Source organism: Lethenteron reissneri, chromosome 45 (assembly GCF_015708825.2).
Source record: "Lethenteron reissneri isolate LAM-NWPU_2019-01 chromosome 45, ASM1570882v1, whole genome shotgun sequence".
NCBI lineage: Eukaryota > Metazoa > Chordata > Hyperoartia > Petromyzontiformes > Petromyzontidae > Lethenteron > Lethenteron reissneri.
The window spans coordinates 11201896-11221659 of NC_083823.1; the positions used below are offsets into that span (position 1 = coordinate 11201896).

The 19764-nt window shown below is 49.7% G+C and overlaps 1 long non-coding RNA gene across 1 annotated transcript; it reads left to right on the top strand.

Annotated features, from left to right (window-relative positions):
* Positions 1-1108: 1108 nt before the first annotated feature.
* LOC133353842 (uncharacterized) lies at positions 1109-3717 on the top strand. Its single transcript, XR_009756477.1, has 3 exons — positions 1109-1280; positions 2703-2977; positions 3483-3717. It is a non-coding gene; the product is annotated as an uncharacterized LOC133353842 (long non-coding RNA).
* The last annotated feature ends 16047 nt before the right edge of the window (positions 3718-19764 follow it).

The following is a 19764-nucleotide window of genomic DNA, read 5'->3' on the forward strand; positions in this document are numbered from 1 at the left end:
AGGGGGGGGTCCACGTTTCGCAAGCGTAGAGAAGGGAGGGAATGACTGTGGCCGAGAAAACCTGAAGCTTCGTGCGGAGCGACAGACCAGGTAGCTTCCACACAGCATTACGCAACCGATGAAAAGATATTGCCACTTGACTGATTCGGAGTGAGACCTCTGCTGTTACACTGGAGCCGGTTATAAGCATACTGCCCAGGTGTGGGAAACTCTCCTCTCTCCACTACTGCCCCATCACTGTCCGGCAAAACAACCCCCTACCTCCTCGCGGTGCCGGATGGGCAACACTGTCGTGGACAGTGCTGTGGGGGGAGAGCCAATGCCCATTGGCCTCTCCCCTCATGGCGTCTGTGACCACCACAGTGGCTAAACGGGGGCTCTGGACGGGTGCGATGGGCTGGTAACCCCTCCACCTTCAATTTATTACCACGAAACTACGAATTAAACATAAATATGTAACTAATAAGCTTGTGCCGGAGGCCCCGGGGGGACAGGCGTCTATAACATCTCCTGGCCAAACCCCAATTGGCGGAGCCAGGAGATTAAATCTTCACCCTCGGGGCTCCTCTAGAAACAACGAAAGCCACTATGGATGGCCACGTGGAATGTTCGAACGCTCACTGCGGAGGAGAGGCTGCCACTCCTTTGTCAGGAGCTGGATCGGTACCGCACACACACACACAGACATACAGACACACAGATGAGACACAACATACATCCGTCCTCGGGCCGTGACGTCATATCCGCTTCCGCCCAGTGTGCCGCTGGAGCCACGCTGCGAGCTGCGTGCTGAGGAGCGCCTCTCTGCACGAAGCCTCCTGGAGCCTCTCCCGGAGCAGTCACCATGGAGGCTCATGGGCTGCGCAGTACCTCACGCACCCTCGTGGCGCTGCTCGTGACGAGCTACGCGTTCCTCACGTCTGGGCCCACGGAGGAGAAGAATTTTCTCCCCGAACTGGCTGGTTAACCTGGGGGGAGCCTGGGAGGTCCAACCGCCACAGGCCGGGCAGCCTCCACCTCTCGCCAAAGCGATCGTGGCTGTCCACATTAGCGACCGGCTCGCAGATCACGAAGCCAAGAGGGAGCCTCGAGTCGCTTCCTCTCCCAGCCATGGCGTGGAGGTTCCCCAAGGAGGAGGAGGAGAAGACGACGACCCAGCTCCCTTAGGGTGGAAGACCTTCATGGAGATGCTGCACAGCAGGCCGGTGGCCATCGCCTACGAGGTGGCGAGTGCAGGGATCGCCCTCCTCAGCCTCGGAGTGTGGCTGAAGAATGCAGTGGTGAGTGCCAGCTTCACGATTACACAGACCATAGCGTGGCACCGCAACAGACACCACACGCAGAGCCACCACACGCAGAGATGTATCACGCGTACAGATCACTCGCGTAGATATAAGAATCTCACTCACATATGTAGTAGGTTCAATGAGACGTAGACGACGTAGTCGGAGGCACACTTATTTATTATAATGTTTCACTCAGCACAGGCCAATGTATACAACACTCGAAGGGGTAACGGCCCCTTCACCTGTCTAACAGGGAGACCCCATTAACTCTAGCCCGGCTAGCCTACTCCCAGGTCCTCCACTCGAGAGCTAGGGGAGGCTAGCTGATCCAGCTCTGGCCAAGCTAGGATCACGGCACCCTTAGTCACCAGACCGGCTCTTACCAGAGCATCGGCTCTGGGCTCTCGGGGCCACGCCACTGGCTTGCCCTGGTCGGTCCTTAGAAGGACAGCGATCCAGGGGAGTCCCAGAGCCTATCTAGCCGGTCTTCACTCTTCACTAGTTAAGCTGAATACTGAACCCCGTGCCCACCGGCTCACCGCCTTATATAGCAACTCCCCCATGAGGGGTGGGGCCGTGGGAGATCACAGCGCCGTTACAGCCCCCCAGGGCTAACCGATGCGGACGTGGATGTAAGCATCCTTCCGCGTGCGGGCATAACCACCCCTCGTGTGTTTGTTCGCCCTCCCGTAACACCCCTACACATACACCACACACACAAGTATATATGACATCCACACACACATCCTAGACAAAGTCGCAAACACCTTGCTCAATTATGCTTAAATATTATCCACTGCAACTTTAAGGGTGTTTTTTGTTACTGGCAGCGTGGCATTTGGGACATGTGCTGGACTCAGCTGTCCTTGTGCGGCGTTGGTGAGTTGCCCTGGTGCGGACAGAACTATTTCCCCAGCCAGTAGAGTCAGAATAATACTATTTATTTATGGTTGAGGAATCCGATGAGCTATGAAGCTCTTTTTCACAGATGTCCAGTAGGGGCTGGTAAGAACATTACAACAACAAATACTACAAAAACATGATAATAGTGCAAAGTACATGAAAGGTTAAAAAATCACCCAAAATCAAACAAATAAAACTAAACCACCCCCATCATACAAAGCCCACTGAGGTACTAACTTATTTTTCAGACGGAACCTGGTCACAAATGATAGATCAACAAAGTGACATCATTTGGACATTCATAGCAGCAAAATAATCTAAATTATCGAAATAAATGTTTCTAAATGTGGAGGGAAAAACCAGAGGATCAAACTACGCAGGGCCATGGCACGTGACCAATGACTTTTGTTTATTGCCGAGAATCCAGCTGTTAGTCAAGGCTGAACTAAAGAGAGGGAAAGATACTTGTTGTCGTGCTGTACATTACAAATACTTGTGCAATGTTTTCAACAGTGGCGTCCGCGACCTCCTGCCATGCCAGCAATGGCCGTCCACACCACCAACCTCCTGAAATAAAAGGCTCGGTCGAACTTGGCCGAGATGGTACCTCAAGCAGCTTCTTCTTTAGGCTGTTGGATGACGGTTCCGCAAGATGGAGAATACCCGTCTCCCTCAAGGTGGACGACCTTGATGAAGATGCTGCACAGTGGGCCGGTGGCCATCACTTACCACGTGGAGAGCACAGGGGTCACCATTACCAGCCTAAGAGTCTTGGGAAGAATCAACTGGTAAGAGAGAGTGTGCTGGCTTCACTGTCACATAGAGAATCAGCAGGACACCACAACAGACACACACAGAGACACCACACCCAGAGAGGCATCGTGGATATAGATCACTCAGGCAAATGTCATAATCTCACATGCATAGATGACACAAATCAGAATCAGAATATTTATACTGGAGGAATCCGATGAGCTATTAAGCTATTTTTCACAGATGTCCAGGAGAGGCAGGTTAGAACGTTACAAGAACAAACAATAAAAAATCACACTCACACCCTCGACAAAGTCGCACACATTTATTACAAGCACACACATTGTTCATGCTGTGGATTACAAATAGTTGTCCAATATTTGCGACTGAAAGGCAAGTACAACACCCGTGTTCAATCAATGGTGGTGGTGTGGCAGATGGCAAGTGAAAAAAAATATTTGAGTGGATGTGACCAACAGGGGAAGAAGGAGACTGCAATCTCTTGCCTCTCATACTGATTTTGTTTCCGGTTTTAAACAGAAGTCATCGCAACGTGGACGAATTTACCGAAGCCGCCACATGAGAGGATCCATGTGGAAATTGGCTCGGGGCAAGCGCCACCCCATGAAAATCAAGAGGACCCACAGATCCCTCAAGACTCGGCTGGATGGCTGCTCCATGATGAATAGCTCACCAACACTTAACAGCGCACCCACCAACAGCACCACTCCTACCAACACCAGCACTCCTACCAACAGCACCACTCCTACCAACACCACCATGACAAACCCCACCCCGACCAACATTGCTATCTCCATCACACTTTCAAATACCACCACCTCTACCAATGCTATCCTGACTAACACCACCACCTCTTCCAACCCTACAAACCCTACCAACAACATCTTCTCCACCTTCACCACCACCAGGACCGACACCATTACCCCAGCTGAGCGTGAGTGGTGTCACCTCATGATCATGGCACGCACCAATGCCCGCTGCACTACAATAAGCTCAATTATCCCTACCAGCTCAACCACCAACTCCCCCGCTCCTACCAACTCCACCACCTCGACCAGTCCCACGCCTACCAACATTACCTCCTCTACCCTCACTACCACTCCCAGCCACATCACCCCAGCTGAGTATGTGTCCAGCCTCATGATCATGAGGGAAAAGAGAATCACTCTTCATGGCCCGGATCAATGCCTGCTCCACCACTCCTACCAACTCCACCACCTTTAGAATCCGCACACCCACCAACACTACCACCCCTCCCATCACCGCTACCCTGACCAAACGCAACTACTCCGACGAACACCACCACTCCTACCAAAACCAACCCTACCAACGCCAACCCTATCAACACCAACCCTACCAACACCATTATTCTTACTACTACCCCTACCAACACCAACCCTACCAGCACCAATCCTACCAACACAATGACTCCTACCAATACGACCACCCCAACCGACACCATCACTCTTCCCAACAACAGTCCTATCAACGTTACCTATCCTACAAACGCCAACTCTATAAACACCTTGACCCCTACCAACACCACCACCCCAAATAAGAAATAATACAAAATAAATAACATTACAACATCGCTGCACCCTTTGCATGTTAGCGTGCTGCGCTACGAAGCCGGCGACCGGAGTTAAATTTCCGCTCATGGCCAACACCAGTGATCGACTCAGTCTCAAATTAGTGCCTGGTACTCATTTAGCTGAGGCTACCTCGCATGCCAGTCTGTTAAATCTTTACGGGGGATCTTTGTCTTTGACATATCTGTGGGCTAGAGTGTAGCTTGATTTATTGTTCATGTGAGGGATGCGCTTTGCCTGCAGCCGCCACTACATCTCCGCTCATGTGTGTTTAGCTGTGTCAGTGACGCGCCACGATGTCGCTACTGCTGCTGTCACTGTCACGACCCGGTCGGTGCAGGGTGCTCTGGGACGAAATAAAGAAGTGGCACGAGGATTATCGCTGCTACTTCAGCAGATCAAGAACGGTTCTCATGGAGTCATCAAAATGCACCTGAAATCACAGCTGACCATCTCAATCACATCTGTGAAATGTCAACGGTGGTGTCCGTTGCCCCTGCTGTGAGTGGTGGAGATGTCCTTGAGCAGTGGTGATGTCCCTGAGTGGCGGTGGAGATGTCCCTGAATATTGGTGGAGTCTGTACAACGCGGCTGCTGTATTCGTGATTAAAGAACCTGAGCCGAGCGTGCTTGGTGGAGCTCAGCAGAAGGTGATGAGCCGGAGGTGTGAACTGAAAGTTCGAGCTCAAGGCGTGAGCTCAAGGTGTGAGCTCGAGGTATAAGCTGGTGATGCGGTCTGGAGGTGAGCACGCGGTGTCCCTGTGCTCACAAGCGTGGTGCGGGAGGTGGCCCGAACTAAACTTTTTATTTACCAGGTAAGGCCCACTAGTCCAATAGCTCTTTTTCAGAAACTACCTGGTCACAAATAATATCTCAATGAAGTGGCTCATCATCTGAAAATATATGTCAAATACTAGAAACGTATGTTTCTCAATGTGGAGGGGAAAACCAGAGGAGCCGTAGAAGAATCTACGCGACCACGGAAAAAACACGCAAACTCCAAATAAACAGGTGTCGGGGTCGGGATCGAACCCACGTCTCCCTGTATACCAGGCGAGGTAGTTGACATCTCTCAATAACTGCCTCCTCATAGCCGTATCTCCACATAAACAATGCGAGTGGTTCTACTCATCCCGTCAGCCTTCTGAGAGTAGATCTCAGCAGCATCATTGATTCAACACAAGCAGCATCCTGGTGAGGATTGGACACTTGGTGACTAATCAGCAGTCAGGCTTGCTTGAACCAACACTGATGAATTGCCTGGTCCTCTTGGCAGGGACCCACTCTGATAGACATGGATCAAGTTCAGCAAATAACTCTGTCACGCACTGGCTCGAGCCTGGCCCTGCGGATGTCACTGGAGTGCATGGATACACGGCACCCTCTCCTGGGTGAATCTCTGCCTGCGATGGCAGTGGCGCACGAACACAATCCCGAATTAAACAAAATCAACACATTCGTTAATAACCCGGCGGCCTTTAAAGAAGAACACATACAGGCGACGCTTCGGACAATGGCCTTCCTGTCCAAGCCGGCAGCTCGCCACTTCAACAGTTGGGACGACTGCCCCGAGTGTCGGTGCGTGGCCTCTACCCGCGGCCTCTGCTCATGGTGGAGGTGGCAATGAGACCAAAACCTCATGAGCTAAATGACCTAAGGGGCTGTCCATAAATGACGTCACGCGATTTTGGACGACTTTTGACCCCACCCTCCCTCGTCACACGGCGTCACAAAGCTCTGCCCCCCATCCCCCCACAAAAAATAAAACACGCTTCAAATCGCTTTAAAGTATTGTCATTGTAGTGCGTATTTAATGTGCCGCTGCTCTATGATGTTGTAGGATAAAACATTTATTAAAAGTATATTTAATTAAGTAGAACGTGTTGACTATATGTATTTAAAGTTACGCATTTTGATGTGACGTCACATTTCTCAACCCCCCCCCCCCTCGTCACACATCGTCACAAATGTCTGACTCCCCCCCCCCCCCCTAGGTGCGTGACGTAATTCAAGGACGTCCTCTAAATAACCTAACCAACATGGACGTCCTCTAAATAACCTAACCAACATGGACGTCCTCTAAATAACCTAACCAACATGGACGTCCTCTCAATAACCTAACCAACATGGACGTCCTCTAAATAACCTAACCAACATGGACGTCCTCTAAATAACCTAACCAACATGGACGTCCTCTAAATAACCTAACCAACATGGACGTCCTCTAAATCAGTGCTCCCCAACCTTTTTGGCACCAGGGACCGGTGTCATGGAAGACAATTTTTTCACGGACGGGGGGGGGGGGGTCATGATTGGGTCTTTCCCCCTTTTCAAAGAAGCTGACTGAGACAAGTGCGCAGTGCGGGAAAGAGGCGCTCACCTCTTGCTGTGCGGCTCGGTTCCTAACAGGCCACGGACCGGTACTGGTCAGCGGCCCGGGGGTTGGGGACCCCTGCTCGTCTCAATGAGCTCACCAACACGGACGCCCGATCAGTAATCTCCACCGCCGCCGTGTGGCCACGTGGTACAACTGCAGTGCCACAGTGCGGGCGAGGCAGCTGCGGCACTCTGCGCTGTCTTCGCCGAGGGGGTCCGAGGGGGGTTGGGGGGGGGCTCTGGGGTGCATCCCGGGGGGGTCAGGAGGGGTGCGGGCACCTCATCGCGTGCCGCTTTCAGATGCGCTTCTGCGGCCATCGCTCTTCCTTCCGATATTTGGAAGACATTGGAGCTCTGCACTTTTAAATGTCTTTGACAACCCATTTCTTTAGAACTGCTTTTTGTGCTTAGTTTGTTGTCCTTCACCAGCAGCCAGCACCTCCGATTATCGCGGTTGGCTAGGCTACGTACGGTGCGATAGAAGTTCAACATACATGTTGTATGTTAGTGCTGTATGTTGTGCATTGGTGTTGCAGCCAGCCAGAAACCGGCGCGACCAACAATATCCCCAAGCTCTGTGGTCCTACATTGGGATAATTTGTCGATACCGCGTTGGCAGTGGTGCACAAATAAAACTCAATGAACACATTCGTTAATACCACGGCTGCCTTAAGAGGAAAATATATCATGGGCGATGTTTGAAGCAATGGGCCCCATTGCATGGCATATGTTTGCCCAGTTCCATTCAAGAGCGAGTATGCATGTGAGGGGAGAGAACCAACGCGTGCGAGGGGGAAACATTAAATCCCCTCGAGATGGAAATGTCTCCGCTTGCTGCGCTTCCAGACCCTGGATAGGCCAGGAGATGGCGACCTTAGCGACCACGGGGAGTTTCACAACATTTGTGTGGTGATCCACACGTGCACATACACACAGACTCACACACTCACACAGACTCACTCACTCACACAGACTCACTCACTCACACAGACTCACACACTCACACAGACTCACTCACTGACACAGACTCACTCACTCACACAGACTCACACACTCACACAGACTCACACACTCACACAGACTCACTCACACAGACTCACACACTCACACAGACTCACTCATTCACACAGACTCACTCGCTCACACAGACTCACACACTCACACAGACTCACTCACACAGACTCACACAGACTCACACACTCACACAGACTCACTCACACAGACTCACACACTCACACAGACTCACTCACTCACACAGACTCACTCGCTCACACAGACTCACACACTCACACAGACTCACTCACACAGACTCACACACTCACACAGACTCACACACTCACACAGACTCACTCACACAGACTCACACACACTCACACACAGACTCACACACTCACACAGACTCACTCACTCACACAGACTCACACACTCACACAGACTCACTCACTGACACAGACTCACACTCACACAGACTCACTCACTCACACAGACTCACACACTCACACAGACTCACTCACTCACACAGACTCACACACTCACACAGACTCACTCACTCACACAGACTCACTCACACAGACTCACTCACTCACACAGACTCACTCACTCACACAGACTCACACACTCACACAGACTCACTCACTCACACAGACTCACACACTCACACAGACTCACTCACTCACACAGACTCACACACTCACACAGACTCACTCACTCACACAGACTCGCACACTCACACAGACTCACTCACTCACACAGACTCACACACTCACACAGACTCACTCACTCACACAGACTCACTCACTCACACAGACTCACACACTCACACAGACTCACTCACTGACACAGACTCACTCACTCACACAGACTCACACAGACTCACTCACTCACACAGACTCACACACTCACACAGACTCACTCACTGACACAGACTCACTCACTCACACAGACTCACACACTCACACAGACTCACTCACTCACACAGACTCACACACTCACACAGACTCACACACTGACACAGACTAACACACTCACACAGACTCACTCACTCACACAGACTCACACACTCACACAGACTCACACACTGACACAGACTCACACACTGACACAGACTCATACACTCACACAGACTCACTCACTCACACAGACTCACACACTCACACAGACTCACTCACACAGACTCACACACTCACACAGACTCACTCACACAGACTCACACACTCACACAGACTCACTCACACAGACTCACACACTCACACAGACTCACTAACTCACACAGACTCACACACTCACACAGACTCACTCACTCACACAGACTCACACACTCACACAGACTCACTCACCCACACAGACTCACACACTCACACAGACTCACTCACACAGACTCACACACTCACACAGACTCACTCACTGACACAGACTCACACACTCACACAGACTCACACACTCACACAGACTCACTCACACAGACTCACACACTCACACAGACTCACTCACTGACACAGACTCACACACTCACACAGAGGTGTTTGTTTGTGAGTTCTTATCTGACGGGCACTATTTTACTTCACCGGGTGTTAATATCCCCAGCGGTTAACAGTACTCTCTTTATTGTCAGCCAACACTGGTATAAACATGAGCATTTTCGTTTCTTTTCTATCATGTGCATCCACAGTGACTTGCGCACAAACACGTCCAAGTCGAGGACGAGTAGCCCTGTTTTAGCCCCCCCCCCCTCCCGATACGTTCCATTCATTGGCTACCACATTCTGATAAGCTCCTCTCCTCCTCTCCTCCCCCCTTTACTTGTATTTAAGAGCTTGCATCTTGTATCGCTGCCTCACTTGATGCAGCAAATCTGGCTGTGACGGTCCCACCTGATGACGGAGACTTGTGTTGCCTCCGAAACGTCGTTATCTTATTGTTTTATTTTTTATTAATTTCATTTTTTACCTACGTGACTTTACCGAAAGAACTAAGAGTATAGTTCTTTTGAACGCCATTCAGCTCTCTAAGCTTCCTCACGAGAAGAGGTTGCGCTCGCATTGTTGAAGGTTAAACGTACGGCTCGAGTAGAGCCTTGTTGTCCTTCTGCACCTCCGTATAGCACGGTCGGCTACGTACGGTGCCAAAAAATGTTCAACACATACAGACGGTGTGACAGCATAGGCAGCAAGGGTGTTGCGGTCAACTGGGGGTATTATTATTATGATATATCCGGTCATCCTTGCAGCCGCAGCTTTTGACTAGCCATCGAACAAAAAGATGGTCACGACATTGCACGCTTTCAGATGTGCTTATGTGGCCTTCTAGAACGCTCTCCTTCTGATATTACGAAGCCCAATAGAGCTCTGCGCTTTGAAAATGCATTTCTTTAGAACTGCTTTGTGTGTTTCGTTTCTTGTCCTTCCTCCGTACCTACGATTAGTTGGCTATGTATGGTGTGAAAGAAGCTCAATATAGATACACATGATGCCATCCTGGTGAGGCAAAGGGGAGAGGTTCATTAGGCTCCGTGTACTCTATCACTGCACCGTTCAGAATCCACGCAGCTAAAGAAAGTAGATTGTCGTCGACCACTCAAAAACCACGTTATCACGGTGCACGCATTTCCGCATTGTAATAGTGCATGCGTTATAACGGCAGGCACGTTCTGCATTATAACAATGGTGCGTAAAATATTCCCGAATGGAAGAACTGCATTGTAGCAAAAACACGTGATAGTGTGATAACACTGCGCATTAATCGACGATTCGCAGTATACTGGCGCTGGGCGGTTGATTGGCCACTTGGCAGTTCATTACGTGACATTGCACCAGGAGTAGTTCGATTATAAATAAATAAATGTTTGGTAAATTTGCGTATACATGACGGGAATTCGAATTTACAATCGTATTTTCAATCTGCAGCTGCCGGAAGATCTTTCATAGGAGGTTGTTTGACGTGTTAGTGGGGTGGTGGAGGAATGGTTTCTAAAAAAAACACCAAGGTTGCTCACTTCCACAGTGTGGAAGAGAGGCTGCCACTACTCTTTTGGTAGCTGGACCAATACCGCTTGGACCTCTGTGGAATACAGGAGGTTTAGTGGACTGGTTTTGGTAAATATAGGGAGGCTTCCATTCCTGTATCAGAAGCTGTCCCGGTACTGCTTGGACCTCTGGGGCATACGGGATGTCTGGTGGACTGGTTCTGGCTCCAGTCACCATGAGGAGTAAACTGTTCTCCACTCAGTATAGGAAAGTGCCCGGTCAGCGCATGGCACGTGGGTCTATTCCATGACCTTCTCCTGTCAGCAGTCACTTCACATGGCTGCCTCGTAGTGCACCTAGCCTGGCACAAGTGCCGTGGTGACGATACCACCATTTATTGGTGAGTAGCGGCAGTTGTTCGGGGAAGGCGCAGAGCCCTGGGTCGATTAAAACGATCACTCACCGCCAATCTCAGCTACAGCCGGGAAGTGATCTTGTGTCGTTGGGTTCATAGTGCAATGCGCTAACAAATGGGCCACCGCTCCAACGTCCGCACTCCATAAACATACACCCTCTTGTGAGACTTTTGAAGCTGTGCACTGCGAAGTGCGCATTTCAGTGATTGTCACTTTTGATTTAATAAACGATAATGAATGTAATCGAAACAAATCACGGCTGAAGTGGTTTCTCAATTATGTTCACGAAGTTCGAGCATGACTGGCTACGTATGGTGCGATATAATTTCAACATACATACAACAAGAGTCAAAGAGAAACATACAGACTCCCCATTGAGAAAACAAAGTCACGCAAAGTCACCCAATTTTTCACAACGACACCTTTATGACAATTTTTGAGTACGACGTTTCGCTGGCGAATTGCCCGATGATGCTGGATGCATCATCAATTGCTGGATGCAATTACTAGCGAAACGTCGTTCTCAAAAATTGTAAATGTTGTGGTTTCACTCTTCAACACACCGGTGGGCTAAAGTAGTCAACTATTTGTCTTTTGTCAACGTGACACTTTATTTGCTGATTGGCCGTGTCGGGTGGTAAAGGGTTACGACACATTTATAAATAACGTGATCTAACCCAAAAACGTTTGTTATGAATAATAGTGGTCGCGAAAGCGACCAATATTATTGTCATCATCTCAGCCGACAAGGGCAATGTCACTGTCATCATGGATAATACCATATACAACAACTAAATTCAGTACCTTCGTATGGATGGTAGCTAGTGAGGGAAAAAACGTATTTGATCCCCTGCTGATTTTGTACGTTTGCCCACTGACAAAGAAATTATCAGTCTATAATTTTAATGGTAGGTTTATTTGAACAGGAAGAGACAGAATAACAACAACAACAACATCCCCCAAAAAGCATGTCAAAAATGTTATGAATTGATTTCCATCATAATGAGGGAAATAAATATTTGACCCCCTCTCAATCAGAAAGATTTCTGGCTCCCAGGTGTCTTTTATACAGGTAACGGGCTGAGATTAGGAGCGCACTCAGGGAATGCTTCTAATCTCAGCTTGTTACCTGTATAAAAGACACCTGTTTACAGAAGCAATCAATCAGATTCCAAACTCTCCACCATGGCCAAGACCAAAGAGCTCTGCAAGGATGTCAGGGACAAGATTGTAGATCTACACAAGGCTGGAATGGGCTACAAGACCATCGCCAAGCAGCTTGGTGAGAAGGTGACAATAGTTGGTGCGATTATTCGCAAATGGAAGAAACACAAAAAAAACTGTCAATCTCCCTTGGCCTGGGGCTCCATGCAAGATCTCACCTCGTGGAGTTGCAATGATCATGAGAACGGTTAGAAATCAGCCCGGAACTACACGGGAGGATCTTGTCAATTATCTCAAGGCAGCTGGGACCATAGTCACCAAGAAAACAGTTGGTAACACACTACGCAATGAAGGACTGAAATCCTGCAGTGCCCGCAAGGTCCCCCTGCTCAAGAAGGCACATATACATGCCCGTCTGAAGTTTGCCAATGAACATCTGAATGATTCAGAGGACAACTGCGTGAAAGTGTTGTGGTCAGATGAGACCAAAATAGAGCTCTTTGGCATCAACTCAACTCGCGTGTTTGGAGGAGGAGGAATGCTGCCTATGACCCCAAGAACACCATCTCCACCATCAAACATGGAGGTGGAAACATGCTTTGGGGGTGTTTTTCTGCTAAGGTGACAGGACAACTTCACCGCATCAAAGGGACGATGAACGGGGCGATGTACCATCAAATCTTGGGTGAGAACCTCCTTCCCTCAGCCAGGGCATTGAAAATGGGTCGTGGATGGGTATTCCAGCATGACAATGACCCAAAACACACGGCCAAGGCAACATAGGAGTGGCTCAAGAAGAAGCACATTAAGGTCCTGGAGTGGCCTAGCCAGTCTCCCGACCTTAATTCCATAAAAAATCTGTGGAGGGAGCTGAAGGTTCGAGTTGCCAAACGTCAGCCTCGAAACCTTAATGACTTGGAGAAGATCTGCAAAGAGTAGTGGGACAAAATCCCTCCTGAGATGTGTGCAAACCTGGTGGCCAACGACAAGAAAGTCTGACCTCTGCGATTGCCAACAAGGGGTTTGCCACCAAGTACTAAGTTATGTTTTGCAGAGGGGTCAAATACTTATTTCCCCCATTAAAATGCAAATCAATTTATAACATTTTTAACATGCGTTTTTCTGGATTTTTGTTGTTGTTATTCTGTCTCTTACTGTTCAAATAAACCTACCATTAAAATGATAGACTGATCATTTCTTTGTCAGTGGGAAAACGTACAAAATCAGCAGGGGATAAAATACTTTTTTACCTCACTGTATGCCAAAATCAATAGAGATCCTACCAACTGCTTTGTTACGAAAACCAACAATGTCATGACTAACTCGACTTCTCTAATCGAACCAAGCAAGCTGCTCTCTCTAAAACCTTCTGCTGCTAGACCACCCAGATTTTATGGCCTTCCAAAAATTCACAAGGAAGGGGATTGCAAGTTACCATTCATGGATGTTTTTATCGAGAAGAGACCTGATGGTTCGTTGAAACATTCTGTCTACAGGAAAGCCACCCACACGGATGCCTATCTAAAGCCTGATTCCCACCACCATCCAGCCCAGAATAATTCCTTCATCAAAACACTACACCATAGGGACCATTGCATCTCCGACCAGCACCACCTAGCCAGTGAGCTGGAGCACGTACACCAAGCCCTCAGGATGAATGGATATTCTGACCGTACAATCCGTAAAGCTGTCTCTCCAGCAATGGGGAGACAACCATCTGAGGACCAAATCAAAACCATCACCTTGCCATACAAAGCAGAGGTTACCAAAAATATTTCCATTGCTCACAATACAACACAGCCTCAGGCAGACTATCTCTAGCCCCGCCCTCTTACCCTAAGGCTGCACCATCTCAGGCCTATATAAGACATTGTTTCAGTAGCTTTTTCTCTCATACCTGAAGACGGTCGCTGGTGTTGCGATCAAGACGTCGTGATCTATTGATAATTTTCTATCTACATGACTTTACCGAAAGAACCAAAGAGTATGGATTCCTGCAGTCACCAAAGCTTCAAATAAAGATTGACACCAAATACACTTTGATGCGTATAATTATTTATTTGATTAACTTTCAATAAGGAAACGTCAAATTTGAAGCAAATTTGCATTAAAAAAAATTTCCGCTCGACCTGCGGGAGTGTTAAAATCCACCCGCTCGTGATTATTATTGAGGGGGGGGGGCTCTTTTGAAGTGACGTCATGTACGGATGTAGCACGATGCTGATTACATTTATTTTTGACCGTCACTTTCTGTAAAGAAACGTCATATTTGAAGCGACTTTGCCACTAGACCTTCTTCCGCGTGAGTGTAAAACTCCACCCGCTCATGATTATTTTATTATTAATGAAGGGGGGAGGTGCGGCATCTGGAGTGACGTCACGCGCGTTACACACATTTCTGGGCTATTATAGTAGTAATATGAATATTGTAATTACTATCGTGGTAACTTAACCCTGCCCTTCCCCCCACATCTCAGAGTTGCGTCACCACTCGCTGCTGGTCTAAACCGGCCCGCGCCTGGAGCAGAGCACGTGGCGAGCATGTGGTGAGAAGAATGTCGTCGTCGTCCCTGAACACAGGCGCCGCGGGGATGAACTCGCGCTCTTGCAGATCCTGCGGCTGAAACTGCACCCTGGCGTGTGAGCTAAAACCAGACCCCGTGGCAATCAGGGATATTGGTGTTGTGCCCAGCCCCGTGGCAAGAGGGGATATTGGTGTTGTGCCCAGCCCCGTGGCAAGGGGGGATATTGGTGTTGTGCCCAGCCCCGTGGCAAGGGGGATATTGGTGTTGTGCCCAGCCTCGTGGCAAGGGGGGATATTGGTGTTGTGCCCAGCCCCGTGGCAAGGGGGATATTGGTGTTGTGCCCAGCCCCATGGCAAGGGGGGATATTGGTGTTGTGCCCAGCCCCATGGCAAGGGGGGATATTGGTGTTGTGTCCAGCCCCGTGGCAAGGGGGGATATTGGTGTTGTGCCCAGCCCCATGGCAAGGGGGATATTGGTATTGTGCCCAGCCCCATGGCAAGGGGGATATTGGTGTTGTGCCCAGCCCCGTGGCAAGGGGGATATTGGTGTTGTGCCCAGCCCCATGGCAAGGGGGATATTGGTGTTGTGCCCAGCCCCGTGGCAAGGGGGATATTGGTGTTGTGCCCAGCCCCATGGCAAGGGGGATATTGGTGTTGTGCCCAGCCCCATGGCAAGGGGGATATTGGTGTTGTGCCCAGCCCCATGGCAAGGGGGATATTGGTGTTGTGCCCAGCCCCGTGGCAAGGGGGATATTGGTGTTGTGCCCAGCCCCATGGCAAGGGGGATATTGGTGTTGTGCCCAGCCCCATGGCAAGGAGGATATTGGTGTTGTGCCCAGCCCCATGGCAAGGGGGATATTGGTGTTGTGCCCAGCCCCGTGGCAAGGGGGATATTGGTGTTGTGCCCAGCCCCATGGCAAGGGGGATATTGGTGTTGTGCCCAGCCCCGTGGCAAGGGGGATATTGGTGTTGTGCCCAGCCCCGTGGCAAGGGGGATATTGGTGTTGTGCCCAGCCCCATGGCAAGGGGGATATTGGTGTTGTGTCCAGCCCCATGGCAAGGGGGATATTGGTGTTGTGCCCAGCACCGTGGCAAGGGGGGATATTGGTGTTGTGCCCAGCCCCATGGCAAGGGGGGATATTGGTGTTGTGCCCAGCCCCGTGGCAAGGGGGATATTGGTGTTGTGCCCAGCCCCATGGCAAGGGGGATATTGGTGTTGTGCCCAGCCCCGTGGCAAGGGGGATATTGGTGTTGTGCCCAGCCCCATGGCAAGGGGATATTGGTGTTGTGCCCAGCCCGTGGCAAGGGGATATTGGTGTTGTGCCCAGCCCCGTGGCAAGGGGGATATTGGTGTTGTGCCCAGCCCCATGGCAAGGGGGATATTGGTGTTGTGCCCAGCCCCATGGCAAGGGGGATATTGGTGTTGTGCCCAGCCCCGTGGCAAGGGGGATATTGGTGTTGTGCCCAGCCCCATGGCAAGGGGGATATTGGTGTTGTGCCCAGCCCCATGGCAAGGGGGATATTGGTGTTGTGCCCAGCCCCATGGCAAGGGGGATATTGGTGTTGTGCCCAGCCCCGTGGCAAGGGGGATATTGGTGTTGTGCCCAGCCCCGTGGCAAGGGGGATATTGGTGTTGTGCCCAGCCCCGTGGCAAGGGGGATATTGGTGTTGTGCCCAGCCCCGTGGCAAGGGGGGATATTGGTGTTGTGCCCAGCCCCGTGGCAAGAGGGGATATTGGTGTTGTGCCCAGCCCCGTGGCAAGGGGGATATTGGTGTTGTGCCCAGCCCCGTGGCAAGGGGGATATTGGTGTTGTGCCCAGCCCCGTGGCAAGGGGGATATTGGTGTTGTGCCCAGCCCCGTGGCAAGGGGGATATTGGTGTTGTGCCCAGCCCCGTGGCAAGGGGGGATATTGGTGTTGTGCCCAGCCCCATGGCAAGAGGGGATATTGGTGTTGTGCCCAGCCCCATGGCAAGGGGGATATTGGTGTTGTGCCCAGCCCCGTGGCAAGCAGGGATATTGGTGTTGTGCCCAGCCCCGTGGCAAGGGGGGATATTGGTGTTGTGCCCAGCCCCATGGCAAGGGGGGATATTGGTGTTGTGCCCAGCCCCATGGCAAGAGGGGATATTGGTGTTGTGCCCAGCCCCATGGCAAGGGGGGATATTGGTGTTGTGCCCAGCCCCATGGCAAGAGGGGATATTGGTGTTGTGCCCAGCCCCATGGCAAGGGGGGATATTGGTGTTGTGCCCAGCCCCATGGCAAGGGGGGATATTGGTGTTGTGCCCAGCCCCGTGGCAAGGGGGATATTGGTGTTGTGCCCAGCCCCGTGGCAAGGGGGGATATTGGTGTTGTGCCCAGCCCCGTGGCAAGAGGGGATATTGGTGTTGTGCCCAGCCCCGTGGCAAGCAGGGATATTGGTGTTGTGCCCCTGCCTGTGGTTTGGCACAATGACGAGTTCTTACTACAGAACAGGGGGAAATCATATAAACTCCACTCACGCTATTCAGAATGCGGGGGGATGTACAAAATCCACTCACTAACAGTTTGCAGAACAGGGTCGAACACGGGGAGATCATGCAAACCCCATTCACTAACTCTTTATAACAGGAGGAGAACATACACACTCCACTCACTGACTCACGCTTTAGCATAGGGGGAGATCATACAAACTCCACTCATTAAATTATATTCTGCATCACTGGGGTAGAACTTGCAAAGTCCATTCACATTACAGAACAGGGAGACATCATACAAACCCCACTCACTGACTCTCACTGAAAAACAAGGGGATATCATACAAACTACACTGACTAGAACAGGGAGAGAATATACAAACTCCACTCACCTCCTCTTACTATGTAGAACAGGGGTAGATCATACAAACTCAACTCACAGACTCATACTACAGAACAGAGAGGCATACAAACTCCACTCACGCTATTCAGAATGGGGGGAAATGTACAAAATCCACTCACTCGCAGTACAGAACAGGGGGAGATCATGCAAATTTCACTCACATTGTGCATTACAGGGGTAGAACTTGCAAACTCCACTCACACTACAGAACAGGGAGACATCAACCAAACACCATTAACTTATCTTCTTGGTTCTTTTGGTAAAGTCACGTAGAAAGAAAATAATAAAATTCCTCTTGATATGCAAATTATTTTGTCAAGACGCTCTTCGCCCCTCCATCCCAGCATAAATAGTCGCTCCAAGCCTGGGACGTGTCATTCAGACTCTGTCTTCTCGACAGACCTGTTCTCCACCTGAGGACGGCTGCTTGCGTTGTGGCCGAAACGTCGTGAGAATTATTTTATTATGTTCTATTTTTATTATTTATTATTTTCCTTCTACGTGACTTTACCGAAAGAACCAAGAAGATGAATCCCTGCAGTCACGAAAGCTTTAAATCGAAATTTAACCTCCACTACGTGGTGGGTTTCCACAAAACTTTAAGATGCTTCAACAAGCTCCGGGATAAGAAGGCTCAGCTAATCGAGCCTCTCACCTTTCTGACGAGATGCCGCCACTCTAAGATAATACCAATCGCATTTACACTAACCTCTGCTGCTGTAACTTATTCTAATACTAAGCGAATTCTGTCTAGAACTACCTTAGCTCTTATCTCAGAGAAAATCAGACTTACGCGCACCGAACTAGATCAGTTAGACAAGACACTCTACAAATCACACTTATCTTTGACTGCAACAATGTCCACATCGGATTGGGAACATGTAGACAAAATGACTGCCTCTTCAGCTGCCGCTATGTCGACCAAATGTAAGGGCAATTTGATTTCCAAATTTAACCGCCTCTCAAACAAGAGACCGGACCCACACACTGAAAAGCTAGACGTTAACAAAGTCGTAATTAATCGCAGTAACAGTTCTATTTCGGATGGTCTGAAATCCGTTTTAGCTAAAGGACTAAACTTTGCAGTCACACCTAGACAGATACCAGTTAATGATATCATTGCCCGAGTAGATGTGGCTCTCAAGGGCATGAGTCACATCGCTGCAGACGTAGCAAGATCTGAAATCGCTGAAACCCTCAAAAACGCTAAGATGCCAGCTAGCAACATCAGCAAAGATGAGCGTTTTGAATTAGCTCAATTAAAAAATAGGGATGACATTGTCATCCTCTCAGTCGACAAAGGCAATGCCACTGTCATCATGGACAAAATAGAATACAACAAAATTCAAGAACTACTCAACGATGGTAGCTATACAAAAATAAAAAGAGACCCCACCAACAGCCTCGTCATTAAAACCAACAAAATATTTTTTTATTCAACCGCATTATTTGATCAAACCAAACAGTTCTCGTTGAAACCTTCTGCAGCCAGGCCACCAAGATTATATGGCTTGCCAAAGATACATAAAGAAGATACACCTCTTCGTCCCATTGTCTCTACTAGTAACTCACCCACTTACAAACTGGCTCGTTTTTTGTCTGAAATCCTGCGGCCTTTCACTGGAAAAACAACCTCTGCAGTACTAAACTCTACTGATCTGGTATCGACAATCAAGGGAATTTCCCTGTCCCCAGACGACCTGCTTGTCAGTTTTGATGTGGTTTCCTTATTCACCAAAGTTTCTGTACCTGACACCATCACAATCATTGAAGACTTGGTTCATCAAGGACTGGATACTGGGGTACCCCCCCCCCCCTGGTGAGACACTGCTTAACCAACACATACTTCACCTGGAATGGAACTTTCTACAAACAAACTGAGGGCACCCCAATGGGCTCCCCCCTATCTCCGGTTG